This window comes from Aphelocoma coerulescens, chromosome 5, assembly GCF_041296385.1.
Source record: "Aphelocoma coerulescens isolate FSJ_1873_10779 chromosome 5, UR_Acoe_1.0, whole genome shotgun sequence".
In the NCBI taxonomy this organism is placed as follows: domain Eukaryota; kingdom Metazoa; phylum Chordata; class Aves; order Passeriformes; family Corvidae; genus Aphelocoma; species Aphelocoma coerulescens.
In genome coordinates, this window is record NC_091019.1 from 33501832 (window position 1) to 33514733 (window position 12902).

General features: G+C 43.6%; 1 protein-coding gene across 4 annotated transcripts in view; it reads left to right on the forward strand.

Annotated features, from left to right (window-relative positions):
* Positions 1-12902, forward strand: part of ACTN1 (actinin alpha 1) — an 87160-nt gene that overhangs the window by 27410 nt on the left and 46848 nt on the right. The gene's annotated exons all lie outside the window — the stretch shown is intronic.

The following is a 12902-nucleotide window of genomic DNA, read 5'->3' on the forward strand; positions in this document are numbered from 1 at the left end:
CATGTCCCTTTGTGCTCTGTCTCTCAGAGAACACAGTTTAAAGCCTCCAGCATTTTGACATGGAAAAATAAAAAGAGTAAACATTTCCTGATCGGCTGAACTGGCTGGTTAGCAGTATTTTCCTCCCAGTTCCTTCTGCAGTGTGTTTCCTGCTATGTTGCCTTAGGTTTTCCTGTCATCAGGATGGTGAAAATCTTGCTGCTAGGTTTAAAAAGAGATCAATTTTTTCCCAATAGTATCTGGTAAAGTGTTCTGCGTGTCTGCTTTTAAATAACACAGCAGCTCTGTACGGCTCCTTTGGACTTGGTTAGAGTCATCAGACATTTTCTGTCATTCTGCCACTCTCCCCCACAGTGCAGGGCCTGAACCCAACTCCCAGCAGTCAGTGGAAACATTCTCCTTGGTAGCATTTGGGTTAAGTCCAGAAAGTTTGCTGACTGCCTTTCCCAGGCTTTACCTAGGGCAGCTATTCTAATAAGCTCAACACTCTCCCAAAGTATTGCAGATCCCTGGTGAATGTGTCTTTAAGTCTCGCTTCCTTTTCTCCTTTTCATAAAAGTTTTGGAAAATTAGACTATAAACCCTGTAGCACAGCCTTTTAAAATAATAAACAATACTAATAGATATTAGCTCAGAGCTACTGTGCTGCTAAGAACTGGAACTGCCTTTGCTAATGGTTCAGGTTGAATAAAAGATCAAAGAAAGAAGAAAACAAAAATACCCAACAAACTGGAATGTTTCTCTGCTGTTTTTAATCCTTGGTATCAGTCCCACATCTGACTTCCTTTAGATAGTGTTCCTTGCTTTGATAAACTACATAAACAGTCTCAAGACAAAATAATTAAGATAAAAATAGATAAAAATATGAGGCTTTGCTCATTAGATCAAGAAAGTGTTTAAAGATTGCATCTCCTTAAAGTTAAGTATATTGTCCTTAGGTTCCTAGCCTGAATTTTTAAAGGCTGTGGGCAGGGCCAAGGAGCATGAGTTTGGAGCAAAGACAGCAAATTGAAGGACGCACAGGAGAGTGCTATGCTGTCCTCAGCCAGGTGTTATGTTGGGTGAGCCAGCATTGCCTCCACCTCTCTTAATGCAATTGCTGGTTTCTTAGGATGTTTGAAACATTGGACCACAGCAGTCTGGAACCAAACTCCTGCTGTAATTATTCCCTATCATTTTTAATCTTCAACTGTCCTTTTTTTCTTACTTTGTTTCAAGATCTGCATCCTGGCCTGAACACAACATACTGGGAAGACACGATGTGAACTCCCCTTCTTTGGTCCATTGCATTACTGAGCCTCAGTTCCCATGTTTGCTGGGTACTAATCTCTGCAGGGGGCTGTGCCCTCCATGCCTGTTACAGCTCCTACATTAGATAGCCATGGCTAAGCTGTGCTTTACTACCACCAGTGTTTCTGGCACCTTGGCTTAGATACTCTACACTGTTTTTCACTGTGCTGTCCAGGTGTACCCACAGACTTGGCACGGATCACTCAAAGCACACCTCAATACCAGTCAGGACTATATTTACTGCATGAAGATAGGCGATCTCATTGTTTGCAGTGTATGTGGTGGTAAGTCAGTGCTAGAAGCTTGCAGTGGCATGCAGATGCCTTAAGGCCCATGAAGATGCTCACTAATTAGACCCTTCCTCAGGCTGTGATGTATACTGAGAAATTACTTGCTCTTCAGTGTCATTGTAGAGAGTTTAAATCCTGTTGTGTTCTATTTTTAGATGACATATTCATGCCTAAGCACAGAGTATGTCTTAAGATTCCAGAAGACCATCTTCATAATCTCAGCACCCACAGTAGCTTTCGCACTTTCGGTATCCAATTAAAAGTAAGTCTCAATGCAATTCAATTTTAAATATGGCCATTACCTTAATAAATACTCATCCCCACAACCACAGGACACAGACACACTGATCTATGTCAAATTTTGCTGTTGTTAGCGGTTTCATTTAAATTATAAGCTGGTTGTTTAAACTGTAAGTGAAAAAACTGTTGAGCCTACAACTGTGCAAATATGTGACCCCTCCTAAGAGTTAAAGCCTGGGAGGTGAAATGCCTGTGGTTAACTCCCAGTAATTCACTGAGGATCTGATCATCCTGACACTGCTTGTCTGTGCAGTGTTGATGGCCTGGAGGTTCAATTACACACAGAGTGGATACACTGGCAAGCTTGTGCCATGGTAAAGACTTACCTTCTTCTCTTCATGCATGAGAAGGTGTAGATGTCAGTCCCATCCCAGTTGTCTGTGCTGGCTTTACAGAGGCAACAGCAGTAAAAGGTGACAATTCCTGCTGCTCTGTTTGTGTGAATGAAAGGAGCACATCTGCTTGGGGGTAGATGGAGGAGCAGTTCCACCTTCTCAGTCTCTCTGTTGTTCTGTGTTGCAGGGGTGGAGGTGGGAGGAAGAAGGGGTGCCCTGGTGGTCCCTTTTCAGAGTTCCCAAGGCTCAGTTATGTATTTTTGCATTTTAGAAGACACTTACTGCTCACATGGGTTATCAGTGAGACTTTTTTACAGTGCCTTTATGTAAACATTCAGTATCTTGTCTTCACCCAGATCAGTTAAATCATTTCATCCAACAATAGATGTGACATTCCCTACTCTGACCTGACATTTTATTTATTCCAGAGTGGCTGATGAATCTCCCATGCAGCTCTCACACAGGCTCTCAATTATCTTATGGTGGAGTAATGGCAACATTCTTTTTTTTCTGACCTCCATGAAGCAATCCAATCATACTCACCCAAACAGCTGCAGCAATAATTTTTGTCATCCATCACTTCAGTTCATGTCTCTTCAGTAGCATCCCTTTCTTCACCTCATTAAATATGAGGTACCTACCTTTGTTTTCAAGGCCCTCTTTCACCTCTCCCATTCTTATCTCTACAGTGAGATGTCAGCCCGCACTTGTATCAGCCCCTGATGCCAACTGTCTGCTTGTTGCATTTTCAATTGCTTTCTTGCTCTTGTTTGTGCTGCCTTGCTTGCTTAGGTGTGATCTGCTGTAGACTGGCACAGTTACGTTGTTTCCCCTGCATTAGGCTGGCAGCATCAACTGCATGGACCAAACCAGAGGAAAATGCACCATGGCAGCAGGATGTAGCTTATTAAGAGCAAGGTGATGGCTCCAAACGTTGGAGTGTGGGGGGGATTCAGTCCTGTGGTCTTGCATAGGAGGCTGCAGTTCAGACACATTTGTGTAGCTTGTAGGGGCTGTGAACTATTTGTTCCTTTTTCAGATAGGATCAGTCTTTTTGTGGATCAAGTTTCTCTTTAGTTTACTACGATCTTGATATAGAAAATGACAAGAGCTAGGTGGTGGGTGTGCTTAGACCACTGCCAAGCACCCTGACTAACACTGCCTACTTGTTTCCACTCTCATCTTGAGTCTCACATTGAAGTGCTTTGGAGCACAGAGCAGCTTTTCGCCCTGTGTATGGTAGCTCCTAGCACAGTAAGATCCTTCAGGGCCCTTACTTTTTGGTAGCACATGTGAATCACAGTCATCTTGTCCCAGGAGCTATTTTCCTAATTTTGGAAAAACCCCATTTCAGGTGAATGATACTACCAATTACGGACCTTGTTCAAAAAGTGACTCTGCCGGAGCTGGGAATAACCCCCCTGGAGCTGTGAATTGTGTTTCACAGTTGCAAATGAGTGTGAGAGCTCTGAATGCTGACAGCACATTGTGTCAGGAACAGCAATGATGGCCAAGGGGACAAATGTATCCAAAAATCTTACATTTTTTCTGTATGCTTTATCCAAGAGTTGATGTTACTGGTGATGAGAGTGAAGCCCAACTACATAGTACATCTGTGCCACGTAGCTTTCTGTTGGATACAGGTATCCTGATTCCTTGCTCTTTGACAAGGAGCTCTAAGGCTTCATGCCAAATACTGTTTTGGAGGCCCTTTCTTGCTAGAAATGCAGCTATCGTTTCTTTTATCTGAAACATTTGCCATCGTCCCTTAGAAAACCAGATTATTTCAAGTTTTTTCTATGCTCCAGAGCTGCAGAGTCCCTAAATGTCTGCCAATGCTTTGTGCTAATTTTGCAGCATCCATACAGAGCAGTGGGCAAATACATTAAGTTGTTTCAATTATTCAGCCACTTTACATAGCTCTTTATTTGGAAAGCCTGGATAAATGGATCTGTAACCTCCTCTCCCTCTCTTCCTGTTCATCAGCAAAGTAAACAGCCAAAGAAGAGCCACAGAAAAAACACCACCTGTGAATCCTCCCAGGAAGCTCTGGGCAGCCCCTACACTGCAGAAGGGCTTTCAGCCAGATCAGCTCCTGCACTGCTGGCTCTGTGGACTCAGTATAAACTGATAGGCCCCACACATACACCTTCATGGCAGAAGCATGACAAATCTTCATTGGAGCATTGTCTGCCTGTGAATCCACCAGAGGGAAGGTGCTTCCTGACCTGCTTTGAGTCGAAAGATGTCTTGTACCTTTGGTCTGTGCTCTCAGATAGGCCAGAGCTGGAGCAGAGCTGCGTGTCCTGCTTTGTGTTACAGTGCCAGGTGTTCTCTGTCTTCCCCCAGCCTCTTCCTGGGACCAAGTGGGTGACACCTCACCTTCATGATGAAATCAGTACTGGGTCTGGATAAACCTGGATGGTGAGATGTAAAGTGTGGGCCTTCCATCAGGAACATAAGGTTGCTCGTGCAGGTTTTCATCGTGGTGTCTTGGCCCAGTCCTGTGCTGAGCAGTTGGAGTTCAGCTTCCATGAATTGAACAGTCTGGCTTTCAGTGGTTTGTTGCCACTTTTCAGTCTATAAATAATTGCATCCTAGTGCAGTAAAGTAATTTCTTCCAGTATATTTTCAAATGCTATAAAGCATTTGGGAAATTCAGCATATAAAATGCAGAGACAAGCTCTGTTTAATTTTTGTTATGAGAGAGCTTGAAGCAAGTTGACATTTATGAGCTGATTTCATAGGAGACAGAAGAGTATAATGAAGAGTCTTGCAGTCTGAACTTCATGATAAACTCTTAAAGACCTTACTTCTAGCTAGTTGATATCCTTGTATAGTTTTGGGGGGGTTTTCGTAGTTTTTGCCTGTTTGAAGGCTTCTTGTGTTTTCCTAGCTATCAGTGCTCTTTGGTAACTCAGGGATCAAGAGACCTTATACTTTACTGATCTGAAATGCCAGCCAACTCACTGATCTAATGGTCAGTAGCTTTCAAATACCAGAAGCAGATTCTTCTTGAAATGGTGCAGTTCTGTAGCAGAAGCGGAGTTAAAGGCTCCAGAGGCACAAATGTAGAGGAGAACAAATATTTACCCTGTGTTGGACAGGAAGTGTGCTGAATTAAGATTTCTGCCCTTGCCACTTTAGCCTGTTGTTAGCTAATAAAAGGGCGTGTTCTGGCTCCAAAGCAGTTAATACCACACCAGTGGGAAACCAATGTGGAACAGACTTTTGGGTTTTCTTCTTTTGTCCTGTCTTCCAGGATATGAGAATTAAAAACTAAGCAAGACACTGAGAACTCTATGCCACTGAGCAAAAATAAAAACTCCTGCACTGAATTTACATGGCACTTCTTGCAAGTGATGTGCTGCTGATTCATTGCCAGTGTCCAAAAGGATGAACTGGCTGTCTGAAGAGTTTATTATCTCTATGCAGCAGTTCCTAGCTCCTCTGGACAAAGAGACTTCAGTGGAGAACTTCACACTACCAGTGGGATCCAAGCCAGCTTACGCCGTTATGCTTAGGGATGGAGCTCTTACTGCTGTAGTATTGTTCTCATCCTGAGCTGCAGAAATGGGTTTTGGAAAGTGGCTAAGAAGTAGTGACTGAGTTCTGTGTTTCCAAATTGCAGGGGCTGTGCCCTGGGGTTGGTAAATGCAAGTAGACTTACAATTTGCCTTTTCACCTTCAGTAAGTCCCTATGCAGCCACCAAATGGTTCTTTGAGTGCATGCTGGTACTGCACAGTACAGTGTAATGATACCTCCTGTTTGCAGGGCATAGCACTTGAGAAGTAGTGTGCTCTATATTTCGTTTTCCAGCTTGGAACTCAGCAGCTGCAATTAAGCCAGAACAGGACATAAGCACTGACGCTAGTAGTACTAAACTCCTTTTGTGCGGAGTTGGTGAAATTGTGCTGTCTGTAATGATTCCTTCTGAATATCCATTTAATTCCTTCAACCTTTCTAAAAGGCCAACTCTGTTGGAAGGCAAAGCTCTCCACTGTGCAGCATCCATCTCATTGAGCATCATACCTGTAATTCTTTAGAGGTCAGCTGCTGATAGTGTAACTTGTCAACACAAACCAAGCTCTTTGAACTACCTCTGTGTCCTAGAGACTGGATTTGGAACATAAATACCAAAAGTGCCTTTCTTTTTTTCAAAATTGTAATGTGGCTTCAAATGCAAAGCAACATGCAGTGAAGGTATTTCAGGTTAGAAGATGAGATTGGGGAGTATGGCAAATGGTGACTTTTCTCTTAATTCAGGTTCAAATAAAAAGAGCTTTGGGTGGCTCCCTGTACTTGTGATGAGGTTTGTGTAGAGGATCTGCAATACCTAGAGCTCCCCTGTGGGGAGAGGACAACTATTTTTGAGTATTTTTGGGCACTCTAGCAGACGTCCAAGTACGCCGAGGAGTAATCCAAGAGGTGTAGTATACAGAAGTAGGGATGCAGTAGGTCTGCACTTCCTCCATCACTATTGAAAACCAATAATATGTATGTGTTTAAAGCTTCTGCCACTTGCAGCACGTGGGCAAAGAAAATATTCAATGGGCCAGTTGTACCTCATGGACAGCCTTTTTAATACCCAGCTTTCTTCACTAGGGTTGTTGGTGTGATCTGTTATGACCAGCCATGGCCTTTCTTGTGCCAGGGTGTTGACAGGATCTAGGATTACTTTGTAATTACTCCCCAATTAAATGAGTACCTCCTTGTCAGCTTATATCACAGACTTGTGCAGAAAAAAAGCTGCAACCAAGCCTGTCAATTGAGTCTGTGTTGAGTGTGGGGAGGGTGTTAAGCAGCCACCCACGAGACCCCTGCATTTCTTCCAAGTGCTTTAAGATGTGAAAGGAGGACTCAGAGCAGTAGCATTAGGAAAGGGAAAAATCACATGAGACCCTGGGAGGTAATGCTGGTAATGAGTTAGTGCTGAATGAAGGGAAACTGGAACTGGATTGTTGAGCTTTATTTTTCGTGGCCTACCCAGCCAAATCCTTCCAATTAGTAAGTTGATGATGGCCTAGTCTGTCTGTTCAAGGAGCAAGGGGGAGAGATATTTGTGGTGGCTGTGGGTTAGCATCCTCCTTAATTGATACAGTATGTTCAGCTTCCAGACTACCAAGGTGGAAAGGATCCCTTTATGGGGCAGCTGGACTCCTTTATTAGTAATCCTATTGCTTAAAAAAAGCTATGTGTGCAGCAGTTTTCTGCCTGCTATAATAAACTATTAGCTGTTATTAGATGATTGCATCAGTCCGTGTTTCAGATAATTTTATTTAAATAAAATACCTTGCAGCATGGACTCGGCTGTAGAAGTTGTTGCAAGAATTAGCTGATCTGCCCCAGCAGTCCTGTAAGGAATGTATGGCGTTGCAGTAAGCGGGAGCCACGGAGGGTTTGCGTTCAGGCCAGGCAGAGAATGCAGCCTGGCTGTGCAGTCAGAAGCCCAGGTGCACTGCTAACTACATGACTAGCAGAAGTGCAGCACTTGCAGCTGGGTAAATTGATTCTGTTTTTCACCTTTGTTTGAAGTACTGTTTGAATATCCTGCTTTCTTTTCTGGTGAGTGGAAAGGGACTACTGCTGTCATTTCTCCTCCAACACTAGAAGAAAACCTGGGCTAGCATCCATAGCTTTCAGCCCGCTCAAGACCTCCCTTTGCAGAGAACATATGTAGACAGCATAAAACTGTGCTACTAAACTGAGATTTGTGTGCTAGCAGCTCCATCCCCTTCTTACCAGGACACATCTCAACAGCAGAGCTGTGTTGAAATATCTAATTAAAATTCATCCCCCAGCATAAACACAAGGAAGGAGGGTGTCTTGGTGACTGTGAACACTGCCTCCCTTTGAGCCCAGTGGTGGTGGTCTGGAGAGGCAGTGCTCCAGTGAATTCTTTTGCTTAAGCCAGACCTTTCTCCTGTCAGAAAAGAGGCAAGCAGCACTGCTCTGGCTCAGTTACGGCTTCTCCAGGGCTGTTACACAAATATGGCAGTCTCTTGGCCGTGTCAGAAAGTTTACATTCACCCATGGAAAGCAGGGCTGTGTGGAGAGTGATTTAGCAAGGAGAGAAGTAAAGAGCATCTGGAAAGGTCAGATAAAGCTGGAATGTCACAGCCACAAAGAGATGAAACTGCCTGTTTATTTTTTCTTAGTATCTGTCATTTATGTGGTTGTGGTAGCTTCAACATTTGCACTGCTAAAATTGCTCAGCAGCCGAAGTGCCTTATGACTGCTTTCTTTCAGCAAAGAGCTCTCTAGATTGGCTCTGAGTGATATCGTGGTGCTGTTGCTGCTTTCCAGGCAGAAACATTCTTTAAAATGTTGACTTACTGTCCTGCTTCCCTAGGTTTCAGGAATTCCGCCTGAACCACTTTGGTACCAGAAAGGTACTCAGATTGGAAATAACAGTGTGGAGGGGAAGGGTTATTGGCTTTCAGGAACAAAAGCAAATGTTGAGGAAGTGCAAAGAATACCAGAGAGTGCAGTGTGTATGCACACTTAAGTGGTATGGGTAGGTTTGCAGTTGACATGGCTGAGAGATACCTGGAAGGACATAGCTGAATCTCATTAGAGTTTTGCTTGCAAGACTAGCTGTCACCAGGCTGTTGTTTTAATTAGCTTGTGACCAGGAAAGGGTTAATACAGTGAAGAAGCAAGGATTTTTCGTGTTGTGTCAAGAAAGAGAGTGTGCATGCCTGTTATGGTATGCAGGTAGGATTGTAGAGGATACCCCAACAGCAAATATGCTGAGGCAGCAGAACAGTTAATCATATTTACTTGTTTTAGGAACATTTGTTATTCTCTTTATTATCTGATACATTATATTGTGGTAGAATATGAACGTGTTGGTGTTCATTCAGCACCCAGCAGCCAAATGCAGGAGGTGATCTTGATGTCAGGGATCTTGCTGATCAGGCTGGGGTGTAAAAAGGAAAAGGAAAAAAAAAAGCCTACAAATCTTAGCTAGGTGGGAGCAGGGAGTACAGAGAGCAGTGATGAGAAATGCATCCATGTACATGCAAATACCCACGTACTCCTTCATTAGATGTCCTCCATAGTGAACAGTGAAAAAGAGACAGACCTGCAGGGGTGTCCTGGCAATCTGTTGTGTCCAAAAATGAAACTAGGAGTACAATATATGGAAAGATCCAAGGGCCAAGAAACACAGCTCTGTTTGCACCTCTTGTGCAGTTGCCAGAGGAGATTTATGGTGTGAGATGTCTGTGCTATTATTTAACAGTAAGTAGTTTTCCAGCTCTGAAATTTCCATAAACCTCAAGATTAACAGACTATTTGTTTTTTTGTCTTTGGGACAGGGAGTTAGAAGTAAGCAGGAGAATAATCTCCAGACTTCTGTGTCTGCAGACAGCAAGGAAGAACATCTGCTGCTTCCAAGCAGCTTCCCACCTGGCAGTGTATTTTTGCCCTCTGAACTGGGGTGCAAGTCGCCTTACCCCAGCAAATGCAGGTGTGGTGTTTTTTGGTGTTTTCTTCCTTGCCTGGCTGCTCCCAGGGCCAGGCCTGCAACAGAAAGGTGGATGGCTGCTCTTGACAGCCCTTTCCACTTCCAAAAACTTGTTTGCTGGTGACAGGCAGCACAGGGGGGCTTAGCATCCACCCCGAGCCAAGTGCCACCAGTAGCTGTGACTCAAGGCGTGGGGAGGAGCGGCTGTGTTGCCCAGAAGGTGGATGGGGGGTGAGTGGGAGGCTTCAGTAGGTTTCCTAGAATAACAGAAAGGATCCTGTGCAGGTGCATGAAGCCAAGTCAGTAAAAACGGCTCTAAACAAGACTGCCAGGATTGCAAGACCCAGTGGACAGCAAAAATTTCAGCTCTCCCTTCTCTTGCTTCCCTTTACTTTTCTGGCACATTTGTCCAGGCTTCTCCTATCTGTCAGATCTCTTTCCAGTTTACTACTCTGAAATAAGAAGATATTTTACTGCTCTGCAGTATATGCAGTAAATGCAACATAAAGCTGTTTTCTGATGATTGTGTTTTGATAGATACTGCTCTGGGTTGATCTGTGGTGAATATAGTTTGTGAGATCCCCTGCAGTTATTAAAAGCATTCATAATCCTGCTTTCTTGTAAAATGGCCTAATGCATCTACACTGGGATATTAGTTGTTGCTGTTCACTATGCTAATGTGCTGCTCATAGTATTATGCTTGTTGGAGTTCATGTAGGACCCGAAGAATGCCTTGAGAAAATGTCTGCGCATCTGGGAATTGTCTCATGGAAACTGCGTGTGCACTATCTATTCACCCTTCATATGGTCCATGTTCTTGAGCAGCTGAAGCGTCCACTCTGCCACTCATGGGTAATGGCAGTGTTTTGCAGAATTGTGTCACTTCAGCCTGTCTGAGGCCATGATGAGATGGAGATGGTTCCAGTTGAGAAGTTGGTGCTGGCTCTGGGACTTTGTTTCCTACCGAGCCCTGGGTGACTCTTGCAGCAATAAAAATACTCTCACTGATCTAGTTACCCTGCCAGGCTTTATAATAAGGCAAAGTTTAGAAGATTTGTGGTTTGCATTTAAGTTCATATGTGTTTCTTGGAAGGGTAGAACTGGTGGCCCTCTTCCACCCTCAAACCATGCAGAGGGATGCCCTGTTGAGCTCTGTTGGGATTATCAGTGATTTAAAGCAGAGATGTCGGATCTGCTTTGGGCTGATGGAAAACAAAACTGAAATTACTTCAGAGAAGTCAGACAAGAAACAAAAGTGCAGGCTTGTGGCCTGTGAGTTAGATCTCAGGCTTCCTCCTCAAATCAACACAAATTTTGTAATGTCACCCAGGGCCAGGCACTAGCTCAAGGTATCTCGCTTTCTCTGCTTTCCAGATATGAGAAGGAGGTTCATGGGCAGCCACAACCTTTCTGACATAAGTTGCTCGCATACTTTGATATGTGATGATGATGATGATGTACCATTTGAAAGCATCTCTGCTGTCATTTGCCTTTCTGGAGGAGTGAAGTAGCGTGGCTGCAAAAGGGAGCCAAGTAAAATTAACCTCTCTTGTAATACAGCTCAGGCAGTAGCATGAAGGAAGTAGACCCAAAAGAACGTACTTCAGGATACAGGGCCCTTTTCCAAATAAAACCACTCTTTTTTGAAAAAACCCACCACTTTTTATTTCTCAGGGGGTTAACAATAAAAAGCAATAAAAGGTGCTTAATTACTTACTCTTCTTTTTTCCAAGCTTCCAAATCTGGAAGGAAACCAGGCTATTTTGAAAAAAGAGATCCCAGACTTTCACAATACATGCATCCGTCCAAAGGGCCATTGCCATAAAAGTATTTACAGTTGTGCTGTTATCCTGCTCCATTCCACAGTCCCAGTGGAGAACAAGGCCAAAGTGCAGCAGTGGAAAGCTCTGCAGCTGTTGAGCAATGCTTTTTCCAAGGAAAGATTCTGCCACACTGTTTGTGGTGTGGTGAACTCCAGTAAGAGCAGGTTAGTAGTGAAAGCCCAGCGTTGAGACCACTCAGAACAATCCTGTTGCCCTTCGGGATAATCTTTCTTTTGAAATCCTGTGCATGCTATAAGTAGTAGTGAAGCATTTCTAAATTTTTGGCATGCTGTGCTTCAGTATTAGATGAGTCCTTCCTTCTGTGGTTCCCCAGCAGCCTAAAATGGCATGGCTATTGTGGTCTGCTCCACCTTCCTGCTTGGCCCTTGTATGCCAAATTTTCTCTTGTAGAGGCTTGTTAGATGCTGCTGAACTGCCTCCATGCACTACTGAGCAGGAGACCTTAAGAAAGTAAACAATTTTCTTTGCTGGGTCAGTGAGTTGAATTGGACCAGATCTGGGAGAGGGAGGGAAGACTTTCCTTGTGGTAGCACTGAGCTTTTGGATACATTCATTTGTGAGTAACCTCATCCTTCTATTTAGAGAGTGACTGAGGGTTTATCAGGTTGTACAAAGGAAAGGGTTTGCTTGGTCTGCTATTCAAACACTGGGAAACACATTCATTAGCACTTGAACAAACCTTGTCCTCGTGGTTGCTACCATTTACTCTTCAAACAGTAGTTTTGTGTCAAACAGCTTCTGCTTCTTCAGATGAGATTGAGCTCTTTGTTCACCTCTTTAAGTCTATGCCACACAGGTGTCTGAGGTGTTTTATATTTGCTTCTTGTGTTTTGACCATCCAACTTTTCTCTTTCAGACCAGTTGACATGGTATCTTTTGAGATAACCCCTTCTGTCACATCTCTTGGAAAAGATGGTCTCTCCCCTGTCAGTCAGAGCATGGGCTTACAGACTGCAACCACAAAAAATGTGCTGTTATCTGTTGTAGTGAAATTAATTCTTTCATATGAGAGATACTTTTATCCTGACTACTTGAGGTCAGAAGGTGCTTTCAAAAATGAGTTATGTTTAGCTTGCATAGTACTGACTATATTGTAGTTTGGGCCTCAGTCTGTCCTGCACTTCAGACTCATATTATCATTCTAGTGGTGGTGCATTGTATCACTAGTTACAGAGTGGCTGTGATTTTTATTATTGAGATGGCTGCAATGATGCTTCTGCCAGAGGCTCTCAAGTAGTGGGAGTTTGGGGCTGTGCTAGACAGTAGTGTCTCTAAGTAATGGTTACTTACATCCTTTCTAGGACCTGCACTTCTGCTGAGATGGGTGATATTATCCTTACTCAGAAAGTATTTACTCCTCCATGTTGTGGG